The 20,516-nt window shown below is 42.9% G+C and overlaps 1 long non-coding RNA gene across 1 annotated transcript in view; it reads right to left on the minus strand.

The window, feature by feature from the left end:
• Positions 1–10,102: 10,102 nt before the first annotated feature.
• Positions 10,103–20,516, minus strand: part of LOC146597086 (uncharacterized) — an 11,015-nt gene continuing 601 nt past the window's right edge. Inside the window, exons 2-6 of the long non-coding RNA XR_014895571.1 lie at positions 20,372–20,422; positions 17,035–17,161; positions 16,364–16,577; positions 15,923–16,271; positions 10,103–15,169 (exon numbers count right to left, since the gene is read on the minus strand). This is a non-coding gene — a long non-coding RNA (uncharacterized LOC146597086). The remainder of the gene's footprint in view (positions 15,170–15,922; positions 16,272–16,363; positions 16,578–17,034; positions 17,162–20,371; positions 20,423–20,516) is intronic.

The following is a 20,516-nucleotide window of genomic DNA, read 5'->3' on the forward strand; positions in this document are numbered from 1 at the left end:
CTCTTTTGGAAATGGATTAGTTCCAACTGGTTGAATATCTGCAGGCAAAGCTCAGTTAAAAATTGCTGACATCTCACAGAAATACCGGACCAGCTTTCTATTTCAAGACTCTTCTGTCTATATAGCATCTCCCCCACTGCCTGCCTTCTGTTTTTTTCAAGGGCATTTATCAGGAGTAAGGATCTTGATGTTTATCCCCTTCTGAAATCATAAATTCTTTCCTTTATTAGCTCACCAGAAGCTGTCCTGGAGTTAATGAGTATGCAGTGTCTCAACTGGAGACTGAGCAGCAGCAGGGGATGAACAGCAAAAATGGGATTAATTTTACCTAACTTTAGCCATCTGAAAGTAAGTTGTCTAGCTTAAATTAATCGTGTAAGCTCCCTCTAGAGTCATTAGAGAAAGAAGACAACACTAGTTTTTTTGGCCACCCAAAGATATGTATCTGAGATGCTCTAAAAGTCATATTTTTAAATAGCTAACATTAAGAATATTAATACTGCTGCTATGTTGGATATTCATTATATTTTTAATGTACTTCAGAAATTCTCTTACCTCTCAGCTAAAGATATACAATGTGTAGAAAGTCCAAGGATTGACTTACTCTCCGGTTCTAGTGTAGAATAAAGTACTACTTGTCTGCATATTGGCTGGCAATTTTTTGGTTTGTTTCTACTTGAAAGATATAAGAATGCTGCAATCAGCTCTCCTTTTCCTCTTTGACACCTTCCCCCCTACATTTCTGGCATTCTGTTTTTTGAATTTTCTCCCTATTCCGTTCTCCTTACTGTCATTAGATGGAACCAACAAGGTTCTGTTCATGTTTGTTATCTTCTTGCCACTCTGCCACAGCATGTGTGTGACTGTATACAAATACATGCATATGTGCACATGAAGTCTAGACATGTGCATGTGGAATCTAGACATGATTTAATTTATCATATTATTTGAAAAACGACAAGAAAAAGAGAAGAAATCTCAAAGAAATATGTTCAGTCTTGTTCCAGTCTTCAAAACCAATCCCAAACATCTCCATTTAAAATTTTCCACTGAAAAATATCAGATGAGATGAATAAACAAAGCAATAAATGCAACTGCGCAGTCATGGGGCAATGACATCGCTCTTGCACAAGGAGACAGGTATTCTGACATTTGTTGCCCTCTCAAACTGGAACAAAGTCAAAATATTTAAACTTTCCTGGAGCRAAGCATTTCAGTTTCCTGATGTGAAGGGATATTATTGAGGAAGGCAACAAATGAGACCTGTTCTAAACAAGTATGGAGAAAATAAGGTTAAGAGGTGATAAAAAAAATAATGATCTCACCTGCAACTGCATAAATCTCTTGTGACTAGTTCCCTTGTTCACCATACTTCTCCAATAAAGAAGCCATTTGTCTTTTTATAGACCCGGATGGATAGGAACTCAGTTTCTGTCTCATTGTTTCTTGCAGGCCAGGGCCAACAAATTCCACCTCTTTTAGCTCACTGGGAGATGCTCTGRATTAAATGATCATTGATTCATCTCCACCTCTTCGGAGATAAGAGTATAACWAATTGGCTCACTAACTCCTGCTCCCTTAACACCTGCAACTTGTTTCAGTCACTTCATCCACTCTTCCATCCACCCTCTGATACACGAAGTGCATCCTGAAGCACTGAAATCAGAAGATATTTTGCTGCTTTGTTCACTAGGCCTTGACCAGGCACAGGCTGGGGTACTGTGAACAGCTTTTACCAGACTCATTTATCCCCCAGTCAGAGCTAGGCATCCATTTTTTTTCACAGACCTTCATGGGACTTGGAAAAACACCACCTGAAGGACTTCTTGCCAGTAAAAAGCTCTTGAAGAAGATTAAATACTTTATGTAGCCCTCACTTCAGTCAAGGGAAACTAGGAAATTTTATTGACTTACAGAAGTCCTGGGCTAGGGGAAAACATGATTTTCCTGTCTAAACCTGCAAAGACACAAACATAAAAAATGAAAAGGTAATCAACCAAGTGAAAATTCTACGGAGAGAGGCTAAGATTGTTATGGAAATAGTCTCCTGCTACTATGTATTTTTAAATCAAGTTGCACAGTAAAATATAATCTGGCATTCAAGGGATCCAAAAAATGAGCAAATCAGACTGYTGGCCACAGACTCGGTTCCCCACCTACTCTCTAGCACCACTGTGTCATAGACACATATCTACAAAAGGGATCTCAAGACATCACCTATTCCACTCCCTTGCTTCAAGCTAAGAACAGTCCTGTCTCACTCATCCTCAACATTTTTATTTAGTGTTTCTCTGTAACAATCAGAAGTGGGAATACCATTTGTTCCTTAAGCATTTCTTAATGCAAGTGGATGCATTTCTACCAGGTGAGAATCTCGAACATTATCTCTCAGCTAGGATCACAGGAAGAAAAATGGAGGTAAGGAAGAAAGAGAAAGACTAACTCCCCACTARTATCCACATGCTTAGTTAAAACAGCAAGAGTCTGGTTCTTCCGACATAATAAAGAATTTCATTCTTTTCACAATTCCTGTATAGTAAGAGAGACCAGAAGAACATGCTGCCAAAGACATCTCTGTGAGAATTGTTTCAGTTCAAAGATCTCATCTCCTTGAAAGATAGGACCTCATTGTTCATGGCTATACACATGCTGAAAGAGCAGGGATCTCTGATTTGGAAATTTTATTATCAAATGCAATTTCACTTGCCACTCACTGCTGCTTAACTAGCACTATTTATAACTAAGAAAAGGCTTTTAATAGGGAAGTTGGAAAATGTTCCTAATCTGAAAGTACCTCAAATCCTGGAAAAAAGTAAATGTTCCAAAGACTGATGCGTTTCTTTTCTTTTCTTTTCTTTTCTTTTCTTTCATTTTTCCATTCTGCTCCCTTATTCTTATGCTTGGCTGAATAATGTTGTTGAAATGTGCTAGAGCCAACTTCTGCCATTTCCTCATGCTGCAAAAAAACATTTATGGGGTGTAACTGTACTATACTCTGGTGTGTTTCATAGATGGTCTTTAGGAACTCAGTTCATGGAAGTGTAGCGCTAGCTAAAGGGGCATGGTGATGTCTCCCAATGCTGTCTAAAGAAAGCAAATTTGAGGGTAACCCTATTTCATGGCTGCTAGAGCTGAAAAAGAAGGAGAAGCTTTGAGGGAAATATTAAAGACACTGGCATTTCACAGGTAGTGGGAAACCTGCTTTCTATTTCTCATGAATTATCTTCTAGCACTTCTATTTCCTTTCAATGGAAGGAAAGGCCACAAGAGATGGGTCTCTTCAGCCTGCAGAAGAGGAGACTGGGGGGGCGGGCAGATCTTATCAATGTCTACAAATATCTTAAGGGAAGGTTTCAAGAGGACTGAACTATTTTCAGTGCTGCCCAGGGACAGGACAAGAGGCAATGGGCACAAACTGAAACACAGGAAGTTCCKCCTGAMYRTRAGGRARAATTTCTTCCCTGTGAGAGTGACGGAGCACTGGAMCAGGTTGCCCAGASAGGTTGTGGAGTCTCCTTCTCTGGAGATCTTCAAGGCCTGCCTGGATGCAACCYTGTCTAACATGCTGTAGGTGACCCTGCTGAGCGGGGAGGTTGGACTAGATGATCTCCAGAGGTCYCTTCCAACCTCAACCATTCTGTGAGTCTGTGAAAAAACCCACAACTTCATCAAAACGTGTTTTCAACCTACAAACATATTCAAGAATTACTCCAAAACCTGATTATTTTTTAACAAAAACTTTTTAAAGTAGTGAAAAGCTTAAAAAAAAAACCCTCAAGGAACAATAAGAAGTGGTTATTACCTTTCAGAATTTCATTTTAAAGAAATCACTTTTGCCAGCAAAAGCAATTTAATGGTAAAATCTTACCATCGTAACTGATGATTAACTACTTTTTATATCCACTGAAGAAGATAGAATTCTTGGCTTCTTTTATGGTGCAGATCATACGTTTTAATCTTGTAGACTAGTATGGGCAAATGMCTGGAACTGCTTTGGAGCTTTTCTAGTAACACATAGTAATGCATAGTCCTCTCCAGGCTGTCATTTTTGGTGGGAAACGGAGTTTCCTTCCTACAAAGATCTGTAACTTGTCCTTGCTTCGTCCTTGTGCAGAACCTGTATACGTACAGATAGGAAGAAACGCTCTGGTGCATACACACACACACACACACACACACACACACAGAGTTATTTCCACTGCAGGTTTATGGAGCACCTAATTCTTGTGGGCGTTGACTCAGAAGCTTGGCTTCATAATGTAGGTCATTGAAAAGCATATACACACTCTTACAATGTATTTCCCCAACTTTCTGTGCCTTAGGTGCTAACAAATCCCCTGCTCAGTTTCCTCCTTTCAAAAGGTCGCAAGTGCTGTGAAAATGACTCCTCAGGCACAAATGGAAAAGCTATAAATGTAATAAAATAATATATTGGGATGGGTGGGGGGTGTTGGAGGCTGTGCTCGCTTTTCAGGGAACTCASTTTTACTACCCCTGGCTTATCACAGCAGAAACAGCTAAGAGACATAAAAGRCAAATGGATAGGGATGTTCTGGTATAGTTATTCAGCTGAGATATAAGCTGCTGTCTCATTAAGTGAAAAAAAAGTGCCCACAGAGCTGTTCAGTAGATGCTCCCCAAAGCATCTGTAGCCCTGAAAAGATTAGCAAGATCCCAGGAAACACATGAAATTTTTCCTTTGGAAATTCCTATGCAGCTGACAGGCGTGTGTCAGTACATGCACACAGCCAGAAAGACATCTGAGCTTTTGGGCTGCTGGGTTTTTTTAATTTAAACATTTCCAGTTAATCAGTAACATAATGATTTTGTAATGGCTATATTTATTTTGGCTAAAGGAACTCAGTAACTTGTTTATCCATCACATTTCTCACTTTCCCAACTAGAAAACAATAAGGGAATATGGGATGAACCAATCTTCTGTCTGTCTCTCTATCTTAGAAGGCTACACAGCTCTTTAGGCTGAGAAACACTGCTTTAAATGCTAAACAGACAGAAAATTTGACTGATTTATTTTGGTTGCCAACTTTTGGGTCCATTTTCTCAGACCCAAAAGTTGGCAACCAAAATAAATCAGTCAAATTATAGCTTTACATTCCCTCTCTAGTTTATGGAACAGTATCAGCACCTTATAGGCTGATTGATGCGTCCTAAGTATCTAAGAATTGCCCTTAGGAAGCTCCTATGCACCCCATATAAGCCTAGACACTTATCTTAAACTACATAGCTGACTTTCATGAAGCTCAGGTTGAATAAGATATGTTCTACCCTAAGCAATTTGGTGCAAGTCCCACAGGAAATCTCTTACTACAGTGTGTCTTTTACAGTAGTAATTTTGAATTTAAAATAAATTAGCAAAAAATATATAAAAAAGAAGAAAGAAAAATACTCAAAGGAACAGTGAGTGTCAGAGTCTAGCTATACTTCATGGTCCCACATGAAGCAAAAGTTTATTTCTATATAGCATTCTAGACCAGGAACTAAAAAGAGCTTCTTGGAGGAAGAAGAGCTAAAAAATTGGTTGCAATAAAAAAATAGAGTTTTTACCATGTCAGAGGACTGGGATGTGCTTCTGGAGGAAGGGAGACGGGTCTGGAGTTTAAATGCATTTTATTCTTATTACAAACTTTATTCTTTTGGTGAAATCTTGCTGAATGCACAGGATTCCTCTGTTATGTTATACCATGTGAAGTCTTAGATATTACAGGGTCTCATCAGGATCCTGCACAGAGCAAAGGGATCCAGGGAYGTTGTTTTAGTGAGAATAGGATGTAATAAGGTACATGAGAGAAGGAAGGGAAAGGGTGAGGGGATGAAAGGAGAAAAAAGAACTATTTACTGAAAGCTTAACGTATAATCCTGTGTGTGTTTTGGACCCAGCTAATAAAAATTCCTATTGCAGAAAACAAAAATAGTCTTCGGATCAACGCAGTAAACTTAGACCCACAAAACTTAACCTAAGTCCTTTACTTTGCTGAGTCTTCTTATCTGTTGTTGTAAGTGTCYGTGTGTTTGGCAGATTCCTGGCCTGTTAAATGAGATCATTAATTTTCGCCTTTCTTTGTCACGTGCCCACGTTGTTTCGTTGCAAAGCAAGCGTGTGAGATCTCCCTCTTTTCCTTTTGCTATGTGCTTCTTTTTCTCGTTTACCATCATTACATCTGATCCCGTTGCTTAGAGGCAGTCCTTCCAGGAGATCAGTCTTATTCTGAACTCTTCTTCCAGTCCTCCCTTTCCAAACTTAGTACAGATTTGCTACCAGCAAGGAAGGAAGATCAAACGGTCTACTTGGGGTGGGGGTCTCATTTAACATTCTCCTTAGTAATTTCAATTTTTAAGAAATGTATATAACACTAAGACCCCCACCCCAAGTAGACCGTTTGATCTTCCTTCCTAGCTGGTAGCAAATCTGTACTAGCTAGTCATGATAGTTATTTTCCCTCCAAAGGGAATTATTTAAGAGGACCTGGATTAAGAAAGATCTACCACTGATTTAAACTCTGACTAAGATTCATATRCCCTAAGTCGGGTGTCTAAAAGACATTAAAAATTCTGAGCTAGTAAATCTAGGCTCCTTTTACAGTCAGAGGAGAGAAATGGGCACCTGCAGGGTGCAATGTGTCCCATCATAAGATAGGTGTCTAAGATAGATGAGACGAATTACCCTGTGGAAGCATCTTTATTTGCATGCATCAGGGTGACTGCCTGAGATCAGATACCTAACACACATCTGATGTAGGAGAGATGAATCCTACCTTAATATTTCCTAGTTTATTTAAGACAGTATCACATGAGACAGTGCCAAATGCTTTGTCAAAGCCAAGACATAAAATATTCTTACTGCTTCCTTACCCCATTATCCTGTCAAAACTTGGAAGACAGTGATTAAGTATGATTTGTTCTTGACAAATCTATACTAGCTGTTTTTCATCACCATCGTAGTACTTCCAGGTGCTTATGAATTTATGGGTAACTACCTAACTCCAGCWTCTATCAAGAAGCAGATCACTTCATCTAAAATTGTCCTGATCCTCCTTTTTTTTTACCTGTATGAAAATAGGTGGTATCTCTGCCTTCCTCCAGTTGCCTGAGACTTTCTTTCCCTCCCGAAGCTCTCATACCTAGAATTATTTACAGTACAGGGACCGTTTCTGCTAATTCATTGGTACTCAAGGGGAATCGTATCATTTCCAGCTGAACTGACCATAACTAATCTACTGAGGTACTCTTTATCTAACTTTCTTCTTCCACTGTCTTTTCTTCTACTCTTCTAGGTAAATTTTATTATTTCAAGCATCTTGTTAGAAAAAAAAAACTTTTTCATGCAGATAAAAGAAACTTCAGAATATTTGTCTTCTGTAGTCTCATTCTACTGAGTTTATCCTAACTTCTTATTTTCTTATTTCTCACATTTTCGGAGATTCTTTTCTAACTGATTGGGTTTTTTGTTTTTTTGTTTTTTGTTGTTGTTTTTGCGGGGGGTTGGGGGGAGCACTGGGACCTAGATCACTTGTAACTAACTTTTCAGCTTTTTCCATTTGTATCCTAAAATACTTGCATAACTATTATGTTCAGTCATGTACCTTTGTTCCCACTGTGAGCATCTCTGGAGACAATTTAATTCCCATACTAAAAATTTTCAAAGCAGAAAGGGAAAAAAAACCTTCAACTACAAACTTTCTACTGCAGCTCAGAACTATTTTCATTATCTTAAAACTATCTCACATGATAGCTGGCTGCAGAGATTTGCAGAAATCAAGAACAGCATGGCAGATATTGCACTGGACTCAGACTGGATTTTTGCTCATTAAGTCCGCTTGTCAATGATTTAATGAAACTGAAGAGTGCAATAGTAGCTTTATATTACACTGGTATATTAGGGTCCTGACAGTCATATTATAAGGTATAGTAGAGATAGGCAGAAAAACACTGCACACGTGACGTTATTTTTCTATTGCACAAGACCAAATCAGCTAACATTCTCCGTAATTTAAAGATGTTGAACTGAGGTAGAGGAAATTCAAGTGTCTAACTGCAAGCATCTCTTTCCTGCTATGAGTGCCCTCYTCTGAGTCCATCATGTGGTCCTAGAGAAATCAGTTATTACCCTCTGTAAACTGAAGAGGAGATTGTTACTATTTTTCAGTCTTGAAGACTGAAAAAATTTCACCTTCTCCTCCCAGGCCATGTTTGAAATCTCTTATTGTTTTCTGCTGACTTTCCTCAAGGCACTTTCCAGTTTGCTTAAGCGTTATTCCACAGTCTTTCCCTAAGAGCAGGCACTCCACTCAGATGAAAATTCAAAGGCCCTTGAGACCAGCTTTGGTATGTCACTTAGCTAATGATATCTTGAAGGGTGCTTCAGACATCCGCCGTCTCTCCCTCACAGATAGCTAAATGAGGGGCGATCCTGCAGTAATAGCACGCCGTTTCCTTCAGGCCCTGAGTGCCGGGCTCACATCCGATAGTAAAGAGGAACAGATTTGTCTTGTGTGCACACAGCAGGACACAAGCACTCGGTAATCATGTATAGGAATCCCAGAGCACTCGGATGTCCCTTAAGACATTCTTGATATCATGCCATTACCACACTACTGTACTGAAATAGGGTCACCTGCTGGTTTCTAGCCAAAAGCCATTCACCAAAGAATGACCTGCTGTGTGCCATGGAAAGAAAGGTCCCATCTCTTGTTCCTGCCTCCATGCCATCCCATTCCCCCCAGCCCATCCTGAATCGCACCTGTAGGCACATCTTTCCTCAGCATCATAGCCCCATTTCCCCAAGGCAACAGGCTGGCCTTTTCTGACAGCTTCTGACCAGGTTATGGAGATGGAGAAACATTGCAGTGAAGAGCAATGGCAGAGAGGCTAATGAGCAGGACCTCATTCTGAAATGCACATGCAGCACTTCCCAGTGACATGGTATCCTTCCCCCTGTGCATTRCAGGACCTATTTCCTATGCCATCCACTGACAGAAGAGAAATTTAAGATATCATCACAGAGATCACTTCTAGGTCATAATCTATTCTTTCTCAATGAGAGATGTACACATTTTTATTATTATTATTTCAGCAGAAATGTCATATTCTGGTCACTAAATTTGGCTTAGAGAAATGCCATTCTTCACTGCTTGACATAGTTCTTTTTTCCCCTACATCTCAGGAAAAATTAGCTAACGAAGAACAGGGAGAACAGACCAGGAGACAGGGTTACCACGTTCTTTCAGATTATCTGTTACTCTCAAGACAAACAAAATATGTCACTTAATCCCTCTGCACCATTTCTTCATTAGAACCATGACAATACAGCAACATCTCTTCATGTGAACTCTTCCTCTCTTTATGAATTAAATTAGTGGGTCAGTTCATGAATGTTTCAGAAATGAAAGACACCAAGAAAGTCCTTTCAAAGAGCTATGAATGAAGCAGCTGCTCTTGGTTCATTACAAATGATCAAAATAATGACCTAACTACARTATTTCTGTGCAGAAGAAGACCCAGTGACAATGCAACATCCAAGAGCTGGCAGAAAGTGTCTGTGCCTAAACAGATCCTCTCATGTTTCCTGCTTCAGAGAAACTGTTGTCATAATCGCTCAAAAACATGGAGCATCATTTTGATAAATATGAGGCTTGCAGAAAAGATCTCTCTTACAAAAATACATAATACACAGAGAATAGACAAAAGTTTTCAACCCACATGCACTGCTTTCAGCCTTGTTTTTCCACCTCCTCTTTCAAGACTTTTATGCTGAATTACTCTCATGTTTTTCCAGCTCTATCTATGGCCTAAGGAAAGAGATCACGTCTCTGCGCAAATCTGCCTTGTTTATAACCTTGGACCATCCCTCTTGCACCAGTCCTGCACCAGTGGCTGTTACAAAACTTCCCAATAGGTGAAATTAGTTTCTCACAGGCAATTCTGGTTGTATTTGTGAATAAGGACAGAGCTGGGGCGTGAGATATAACTTCTTCAGGCCTGGAAAATGGGTGGGAATGAGGAACAACCCACTAGGTTGGCAAGTGAGACAGGTTTTACAAGGACAAGAGGTAAGATGTGGGACATTCACAAGCAACATCAKGGACAGTCGGTTTCTGTAAAAGAGCAGCTGATTTTGTTGCTTCAGTGATTGAGAAGCTAAGGAAAAGCTTAGGTCTAAGAGCTTACAAAGTGGAAACCATGTTCATGGAGGGACCATAGCCTGTAGAGCCTCTTCCTTGTTTGCACCCTGGAGACACCATCACAAATAGGGCTTGTGATATGGGACACAGCAATTYCATGGAGTCACATAGGTTGTCCACCTATGTGTGGACACTATGGTGTGGACACTCCACACTAYGGGGTATCCTTCCTGAGCCAGTTTTCTGACTTCATCATTCTCTGCAGACTCTGGTGGTAAAGGCAGCTTGTCCGTGTGCTATCTGGTCCCAATAACACTTTGAGCAACTTCCAGCAGCTCCCAGTGAGCTGTGTGAACTGGGAATAYGCAGCATGCAATGATTTCAGCTCATTTCCCATACCCCAACTTGGACCTCCCCCCAACCAAGTCCTGTTGCAAGTCCTACCCACATGGCAATGCAAAGTCGTCACACTTGACCCCTATGCTCAGAGGGGAAATGACATTGTATTTCACTTTGTCTGCATCCCCATGACAAAAAAGATATCAGAAACTGCTCATTAAAACTTGCACTGATTTTACGGTGTAAATTATATTTAAAAATTGGACCCAAACAGCTGGTGGCATTTCTTCTGTGCTTTAGTTTTTTATTTCCAATTAAAAATAAAATACGGGTATAGAGCTCTAATAAATCACAAAGAAAGAAGGATTTTATGTTCACTTCTGTAGGGCTAGCCTGGATTTTATTATGCTTCTTCTAATATATAAATGCAGGTACTTTTATTTTGTTTGAACTTCCCAGGATGCTTTCTTTCCAAGGTTCATGTTGCAAGACAGTAGGAAAATAGCCCATAATCATGTGCTGCCTGAAGTAATCAAATACTTCATTGAATCTTCAGTGACTGACAATGAAAAAAAATATTTTTTTTTCAAAATTGCCTGATGTAGGCTGGAAGGATCAACTAGAGATGACTTTTAAAAGCCATGCATTTTGATAAAGGAKGGCTTGTAAGGACTGAAAGACCACCCAAGCCTTTTCTCTGTGCCTGAAAGAAAGGCATGAGTAGACTCAGGAGCTGGAAACAAAAGCCCTGTGAGTGGAACACTGAAATGTGGCATGCCTTTTTTTAGCCGTAAGACAACCAGGAAAAACAGCAGATTTGCAAATTCTGAAACCTCCAAATAAAGAGGGAAAGTCTTGTCCTGGGTGTTCAGGGCTGTGATAACTGGGAGAAAATRCTTCAGGCTTGGATAAAAGAGGTAGGCTGATTAGGCAACATAAGTATACCCCAGGGCTCTTGAAACACCTGGCAAGACCAACTCCAGGCTTTGTGGGAGCAGAGACAGTGTCAAGATTACAGGTCCCAAAGAGCAGGAGCCAGAACCAAACCAGTCCTGCCAAAATACATGGAGAGGGGAGAAAGGTAAAGCTCTAGCATTTATATCACYAGGAGGCATGGGATACAGGTTGCCTGTAGACTGCTGCTGGAAAAGCTCTCTACCTCCAGGTWTTCCAACACCCTAATCAGCTGTTACATCACCACTGTCCCATCCCCTGGCTCACCACTGGCAGGTGACTCAGGGCAATAATCACATGGATGGCCCATTGCACGCTGCTGCCCATGGCAGCAGCCAGTCTCATCCAGAGCAGGAGCCTGTCCTGAAGCCTGGCCCTGGCTTCAGATCATAGGTCATCCTTGCCCTCAATGTCATAGGTTGCACAATCACACCTCCAAGTCCTGACTTGCAGCCAAGGAGATCTCACATGTCGGCTGAGGCACACCCAAAGGAACTGGATGTGTACGGCCCACATGCCACTGAAGACATAGTGGTGCGGGTAGACAAGAGGTTTGGGGGACCTGGACATGTCATTGCTTACAGTTCTCCAAGAACCAGTTTTTCAGAGTGGGATGAACTTGGCCAGGGGCTGAATTTGCTGCCTGAGCAAGTGAAAGATCATCTTTCCATTTTTTTTTTTTTTTTTTTTTTAAAGACTGATCCAGATCAGCCTACCATAATATCCTACCTCCGGTAGTGCTCATACTGAAGGACTACTGAAGAACAGGCTACTGCACTCATAACTGTTAGCAGTGCCATTACTACTGATAACTGCTATAAGAACAATCTGAACATGTACTAATGTTTCGCGATATAACCTTCCAACCCTCAGTAATCCCTGACCCAGAGAACTCCTAAAGCAAAAGTGTTATATCAGCATTTAACARTCCTGAATGACTGTTCTCCTTCCATGAATTCATCTACTTACATTTTTAATCCATGCAAACAAGATCCTGTGCAAGGAGTTTCGCAGCTTCACCACATGCTTTTGTTATTTTGAAYTTGCCCCCAAATTTTCCATTCAGTGTTCCTAGTCGCTCTGTTAGGAGGAATATTGAAGAACCGCTTCCCAACTACCTTCTTCATGATTTTCACTGATCTTTCTCCTATCTATCACCTTTCTCTTCTTCAGTAACCTCTTTTCTAGGTTAAAAAGTCCAAGTCTACAGCAAGGTTATGCTGACAAACCAGCATTCAATTCRATGGCCTAAAAATTACCAGGGCTTGAAGGCACTGACATCTATGGTCAAAGTTCTCGTGCACTGGGCTGCAATCCCATTCAGGACAAAGGCTGAAGACCTTCCTAGACCATCTGGGGAACTGAATGAAAGATTCAATTCATTCCACTGAACACAGAGATGGCATCAACTCCAGGCTATGTCAGTATTTGCAGCTGAGCTTGTATCCACACTTCCTAGAGAAGCAGAGATCTACCCAGAAAGAAAAACCTGGGAGAAAGCTAAGGCTGGCTGAACTTCAAACTCAAGTTCCTTGAACACACTTACATTAAGGCAGAGCTGGATTTAATGGTGGATTTTAGAGAATTGTAGCTACCTCCAACCCCTTTAGAAATTCCTTGTATGCTGTGTGCTGTAACATGTAATATGTATTAACATGTGTAACATGTAACAAAGAGCTGTGTGGCTTCCCTGATCCTCCTCCCTGCAATATCTTCTATCTGTACAGAATGAACCGTCACGTGCAGGCTTTTTTATGGCTGCAAACACATGCCCCACATGCACATACTTTAGCACATGTATCCAGGCAAGTGGCAGATTTGCGTTATTTCCAGCATGCAGCAACCAGCTAGCGCAGCCTCACAAAGAGAGCTTGTTCCCCCCCTCRCCGCTAGCTCTGCAGGTTTCAAGGCATCACCTTTGAACGCTTATCAGAGCTGAAATGGACTGTGAACTCCGGGGAAAGCTCACCCTGGGGCAAKAGCACAGCTCTGAGATTGTGAGGCAGACTCATGAGAGTCTCTCACATGCTCCCCACACGCTCAGCCAGACAAGCTCATCAGAGATAAATAGAGCTTTATGAGGGCAAGACGCTCTATACTGGTTTATGGTCCCAGGGAACAGGTTACAAACTCAGCAACTGTAAAAAAATATCCCTCATCATTCCCCTATCTGACTCAGCAAGGATCTTTCCTCAGGCTAGCGATAAGGTGACTCCAGCYACTGCCACCCTACTTGCACAGGTCTTTTGCACACTGGTTTCAGCTGGCTGGGAGCACATTACAGCCGCCCACTGTAGAGTCTGCAAGTTTGATCTCGTATCTGTAATAAAAAATAACCATCACATACAAAGAAGGTCTTGTCCAGTAGCAACTGGACACAATTGAAGTTTACAGAATCCCTGCAGCTGTAGCACGCTACGTTTTTGATGCTGTTGGATTCAGAGAAGCTGTCCCCTCCTGCAGTACACAGCCTGTTTCAGGCCGTCTCACTCACAAGCTCTCSAACAAGTCTGAGAGGCGAGTCAGACTCCTTGTTATAGCCAGACTTCCCCAGCTGTTGTAACTCAACTACGGTCCATCAAAGCTGCCTCAATTGATGCCAGCAAAGGATCTGGCCCACTTATTTACATGCATGACTCCATGGTGCAGCTGGCAGCTGTAAAAGGGTTCATTTGGAAGGCAGCGTGGCTGGGATCAACATCACTTAAGTGATAATCTGCTAATCAGAGCTTCTCCTGCTGAAGTAATGCTCCCATCTTGTCATTTCATGCTGGCAGTTTTCTTCTCTAAAGCTTGCCAAATTATTTCAGCCTCTGGCGTTTCAGCAGGGTTTTTCTTGCTTACCTCTGAACTGGAGTCTTCCTCAATTCTGACTGTGCCTTGGATGGCAGTGCAAAAAAAAAGGACAAGATGATTTCAAACCATGTATGCAACCAGAGATATCATCAGTCTGTCATGCACCTGGAGGAGGAGGAGAAAATTTGGGGTAATAGACCCTTGGGCATACGGAGGGAAGTAWACAGGCTTGAGACATGCAATCCTGCCCTACGGTGAAAATGAGGTTGTTCAGTGGTGTGCAGAAATTGCCAGAATAGCTAAAATGTGATGAGCAACAGGCAGGATAACCACATGTAAAATCTACGGAAACATCTCTCTCAAGTCAGGATGTTGTTTCAAAAGATGMTAAACCACAGAAGACCCTTTGTAGGAAGGATGAAAAGAGAACAAACTAAATGTGGCATCAGTTGCTGCTCTGCAGGGAAGATAAAGCCGTGGTGAAATGAGCTGAAATGCRGATCAGTCGCTAGCATGGGGGAAACCTCACCTGGGAAAGAGATGAACTTGCTATGCTCACCTTGCTCCTTTCTGTGCTCACCTACTCACCACTTTGTTCCCACCGTAGAATGATGAAGAACTRGCAGAAGACAGGCTGGTGATTTCCACCCAACACAAAGTCTAAGGGATCAGTTCAAACTGGTGCAAGTTAGAGTTACATTTCCCCAGTCCTACCCACGCTGTCCTGTGGACCTCGGCCCAGCGCTGTTGCAGACTGGTATGTCTTCAACTGACATTGATGTGTGTGACTTCTGCACTCTGATACAGAGGGGAGCTGTGATTTTGTTTTCAGYAAAGAAGCTGGGACCTCTGGCAACTGGTCAGTCATTCTACAGAGCCCAGACTCGCGTGTCGGTTCCACTCACATCAGTCTGGGCTCACATCTTCTGCTCAGATCAGGCCTAGATCAAGAAGAGCAAACAACAAGGGGAGAATATCAGCCTCACCTGCTCATCAGTTAGCCAAAGACTGGCATTCCCAGGCTGCCTGGAAGAGGAGAGGTCCTGTCACTCACTTTCAGGACWCTCTTGTTCCTTGAATTTGGGATGTTGTTGGAGAAAGTCAACTCAGGGACCAGTGGTTACATTCAAGCCAGGTGACCCTCAAACCCCTTAGGAAAAAAGGTTGTTTGTTGTTTGTTTGTTTGTTTGTTATTTTAATGTTTCAGGTGATTAACCATTGTTTGGTGCTGGATTTCAAGGAAAGGCRAGGAGAAAGTAATTTGCTATCCCTAGAATCCTCAGCATGAAGAAGGGATGGTTTTCTGGAGGAGATCCCTCAGGGAAATCCCGCTTAGAGGGCTCAGAGTACTGGTAACTGTCTGAAAGGCTGTGGGTAGAGTGATAGCAGAGAGCAGAACAAACGACATAATGGCCCATTTAGGCCTTACAGTTTACCCACCCTGATATTCAGAGGGATTCCTTTCTGCTTGATGCACCATACAATAAAAGCTCCATGTGACTGCATCATTCATGCTGGTGATAATGAGGGGCAGATGCATGCCTGGCCTGGTGCGAAGCCAAGTATTGCATCTGCAGCGGAAACTGCTAGATAAAAAAGCAACCTCTTCTTCAGTTTAGCAAATTGAGTCTGTCTTTTGTCTGGAAACTACTGAGTGAGAACAACATCTCTGATAACGTTCTCAATGCATTTACCTCTTAGATGTAACTGGTCTTGAGACCATCTCTGTGAAATAACTCATCCTCCACAACTTCATCTATCCCACTTGCTTTCTCACATCTGCTTGCCAAAAACATGGAAGTCACTGTCTCTTTGAAAAGGAGTTCAACTGAGCATTGGCATTTGACCTGCATGTTAGCCTTGCTTTTCCTTTTCCACAGATTAGTTCATCAGGCAAGACGATCCAAAGCACAAGGAGTAGTGAAGCAGGARAATCTCACCAAGATCACAGAGCTGCTTGATGGCAAGGCTGTGGAGGTCTCAGTCATGGCCTCCACTGGCTGTATCAGTATGGACTGTTCTCTACGGTAAAACTCCTCTATGCTAAAAAATAATAGGGTAAAAAACATTCAGTYTTGTTTCAGAGCTGATATGAGACACCAAAAACAAAACCAATGGAGTAGCCCAGGACTTACCCTCAGGCCCTTCATATGGCTTTTCCTTTTGCTTTGATAGAGCTTTTCACCTTGGATTTTGTCCATAAGACACACACCAGATGTTTCATTTGAAAGCCAGCAAAGAAGCCATCACTCAACATTTTCACACTCATYTCAGCCAAGAGGTATGACTCCAGCTTTGCGCAAACAGTATAAGGCCTGAAGTATTCATTTCATTTTCCTCTTTCTCTTCCTTGCCCATGTCAAAGGAAAGCATTGACATCAAAACTCTTTTTTGCAACACATATGATGATTATGGCCACAAATCCATGCATATCATTTGGCCAAATGCACAAACCTGACTGGCGAAAGCTCATTCTTGTCTAGTTTGGCCTTGACTTTACATACAAAACACCAGCAATAGCCAAGTGGAAAAAGAGCAGGAAAGGCCAGCTTTCTCTCAGTGACATTTGATCATTGGACCGGCTTCTTACACAATGTAGGATTTTTGCAGAGTGGCTGCCAACCCCATTTTTGTCAGACCTCTGATCAATGACTTTAGCTGATGCAAACCGTGCATGTTTCACTTAACCTGGGTTACCCAGGGGAGAAGGGGTAGAGATTTTTTTATCTAGGATGGGACTTCAGCTCCTACAGAGAAGAGGCATTCTCCTAACTGGAAAGAAAAAAAACTTAAGTGTCCAAATTACCTTTGCCTTGACAGGACCACTAGCCTGGAAAAGATCTACCAAGGAGAAAGGAGTCCTGTTTCTCATGGTGGGAAGAGGTCATCCTTCACAGTCCAAGCAGGGAGCTCACACACTGACATACATCATCCTAAATAAAAGTAGACACTCAGGCATGCAGAATAAATTATCATCTCCCCCCTTCAAAAGTTCATAGAGAAGGGAAGGATCCTCTTATAACCAGGGATGAGAAACACACAGCATCTGGGAATGAAGGAAGATAACAAAACCTTTTCCTGGGTAGCTGGTGTTGATCTGCTGATAAAATGAACTAGAGCAGTAAAGCACAGGACCTGTTCTCTACCACCCACACATGGAGACAGCCACCAAAGGCAGAGGTGGAACAGTTGCATGTGGCTGGGGGACGTGGTGCAGAGGACAAAGGATAGCAGTATGTTCAGACCCCTTTGTTCCAACTTCTCAAAGARAGGCAGAACAAGTGATCTAGGACAAGGGAACAGCTTCTGTATAAGTAATGACAAAGAAGGTTGGATTCTCAAGGATGGAAAATGGTAGAGGAGCAATATAGCAGAGGTCTATGAACTCCTGAGTGTACAGGAGAAGGTGAACAGTGACTGGTTGCTCATTATTTTATCCAGAACAGGAACTAAAAATTCATCACATGAAGTTAGCAGGTTGCAAATCCRGCACAAATAAAAGGAGGGAGCTCTTCATGTGCCTGTAGTTAAGCTGTGGAATGCCTTGCCACAGGATCTTGTGGATTCTCAGAGGAAGCCCCTGAACTGCAGATCCCTTGATCAGTCTAGGGGAGAGGGGTGGCAGAAGCACCTCCATRAGTTTATCTTCTTCCCATAGCATGCACTGCTATGGACTGTCAGAGAAAAAACACTGAATGGGGTGGGTCCACAACCTTTATGGGCCCGTAGAAATGCTCTTGCATTCTTCCTGCTCTGCTCACAGTGGCCCTATTTGCATTGAAGATTTACAATCCAGAAGACAGCAAATGAGTTTGTTTTCCACTCTTTGCTTCTGGYCTTACCTTGCATACCTCACAGGGTTCCGAGGATGCTAGGGGCCTGAAAACTGCAGGGCATGATCCTTGGAACCCCGTGACTCAGATAGGGACTCCTTTAGGGGGACAAAGAACTGACACGCTGTTTTGGGGCAGAGCTGTACTGAGTTCATGAGCATGGTGGAGTTGTTCACATTTCCAACTCTAGTACCTGACCRGGAGTCCCTGGACATGATTTGCTGTGACTTTAGAGGACATCTGTCATCAACGACCCATATAGTCCTACTGGTCAGGTCTGCCCTCCTGCTCACCTACTCTGTCTGGAGGAGAGTGAAGAAGGTCGTGAGATAAACAGAGCAGCATCCAAGCAGACCTTTCCTGTGCTCATCTGAGCTCATCCACGACAGTGGAGGTAGTCTACCTGAGTACTAGTGAGCTGTGAACAGAACCTTAGATTTATTCTTGTGGCTACATCTGAAAGAGAGATAGGGATTGGGGGGGGGGACTATGGAGAAGTCTCTCTTCTCTCTTCAAATACATTTTGCACAAGGTGGTTTGGAAGAAGGGATATGGCTATCATGCAGGGAAAGCTACCTTTAGATTCAGCTGCAAWGTGTTTGATTCTCAGCTCTCCAAAGAAGAGCTATAGCTCTTGCACTTTCCATCCTCCTAGGATAACCCAGAAGAGGACAGGGAGAAATGAATCAGGCCCTAACTACTATATCTGGCAAGAGGCCAGCTTTGGCTCCAGGGCCTCCTGAGCTGTAGGTTTATTTTGCTTGTGGATAATGGGGATTGAGGAAAACATGCCCCGTAATAATAGTGACTATGAGAGTAAGATACAGACAGTCAGATTTCCTTGCTGTGTTTCTTGGGCAGGCTTTAAACTAGAGSTGGAAGGAGGTAACAACTTCCTTCTTGTGCAGCTTCAGCAGTTCAGTAGTATCTGTCTTTAATCATTAAATGATATGAGGAAGAAATACCAGCCTGGAGGCATCTCTGGTCTTGTCCCCCACTGGGCACATGGGGATGTGTTATGGAAGGGGGACCACAGGATGGATGCAACTGTCCCCAAAACCAGATCAGATCCTGGTTTATTTACACTGCCTCCTTTCCCTCGTGGTGGCAGAGTGGTGCAGGAATGGGGGTAATTTAATACACGATGCTTGCCCGTTTCTYCCCTCCCTCCCAGAAAGAACAGAAACCATAACAGGGCCCCTGAATTGTGGTGAATTTGTTGTTGTTGTTTTTGTTTTTCTCAGAAAGACTATAGAGCCCTAAGTACATATTTGCTCAGTCTGCCCCATACTTAAACACACACAGATGCTTGGCTTCCCCAAGGGGCACAGGCTCTCCCACCCCTGACACCCCGCCTCAGCTGAGCCTAGTGGGCAGAAGGGGAGCCAGACCCCAAAATCAAACCCAGAGAGAGGTGAAAATACCTGTGCTGGGATTCTCTGAGGAACCACTCTTAAAACAAACCAATCCACCCTCCTTATTGCCCCTCCCCCCCCCAAAAAAATAGATTTTTAATCCACAGCGCAAGAGCTTGAAAAATATCCTTAGAAATATTCTGCAGATTGAGGTGGGGGAGCTTTATTTTATTTTATTTTTTTGCCATTGCTGTTCAGCGTGTCCCCAAGTGGAGACACCCCCCCAAGGTCTCCCCCGGCCTCCCAGCCCGCAGGCTTTGGAGCTGCCCGTGCGGGCTGCGAGCGGGGCTCCCTGCGCGGCGGAGGGGAAGGAGGGTGGGAAGGGGGTGGGATGAGGTGGGAGCGCTGCACGCACGACCTCGTGGTTCCCAGCCGGCCGGTCACAGGCTGGATAGGGGCAACCAATGGGGTCCTGCCCGGGTAGGGGGGTTTTATACCTGCCTCGCTCCCCCCCACCCCACCCCCGAGCTGCACGCAGCCGCCGAGGTCCGCCGAGGCTGGCAGAGAGAGGCAGAGAGCTTGCAAGGAGGAGGAGAAAAAGATTGCATCAAGAGCTGAACTCTCTCTCTCTTTTTTTTTCTCTCTCTCTCTCTTACAGGAAGCCCTACTCTACCTTAGCCTTGGAAAGAGCCCCTTTTCATAAAATTAGCTGAAGGCACCTATTCACAGCCACGGGGCTGAAAAAAAAAAAAAGGCAACAAACCGACTGTAGAGTTTTTCTCTCTCTCTTTCTCTCTCTTCCCCCCCCCCTTAGCTCCAAAAAATAAAAGAGAAATGCACACAGCTCCACTCTGCGAAAACCTGATGTTTTTACCGTCTACTGTCCGACACATCTAGAGAGGATTTTTATTTCGGTTTGTTTTTTGTTGTTTTTTTTTTCTTTTCCCCTACTTACGGCCGTTCAGCTTCTTCTAAATCACAAACGCTCGGCAGAAATCCGCTGCTTCTGCAAGAAAAACACGGAGGAAAAAGAGAGAGAGAGAGAGAGAGAGAGAGAGAGAGAGAGAGAAACCGGAGGCAAGCGGAGGGCTTGATTTCCA

Source organism: Rhea americana, unplaced genomic scaffold (assembly GCF_003343005.1).
Source record: "Rhea americana isolate MKP2758 unplaced genomic scaffold, rheAme1 scaffold_192, whole genome shotgun sequence".
NCBI classification, from domain to species: Eukaryota; Metazoa; Chordata; class Aves; order Rheiformes; family Rheidae; genus Rhea; species Rhea americana.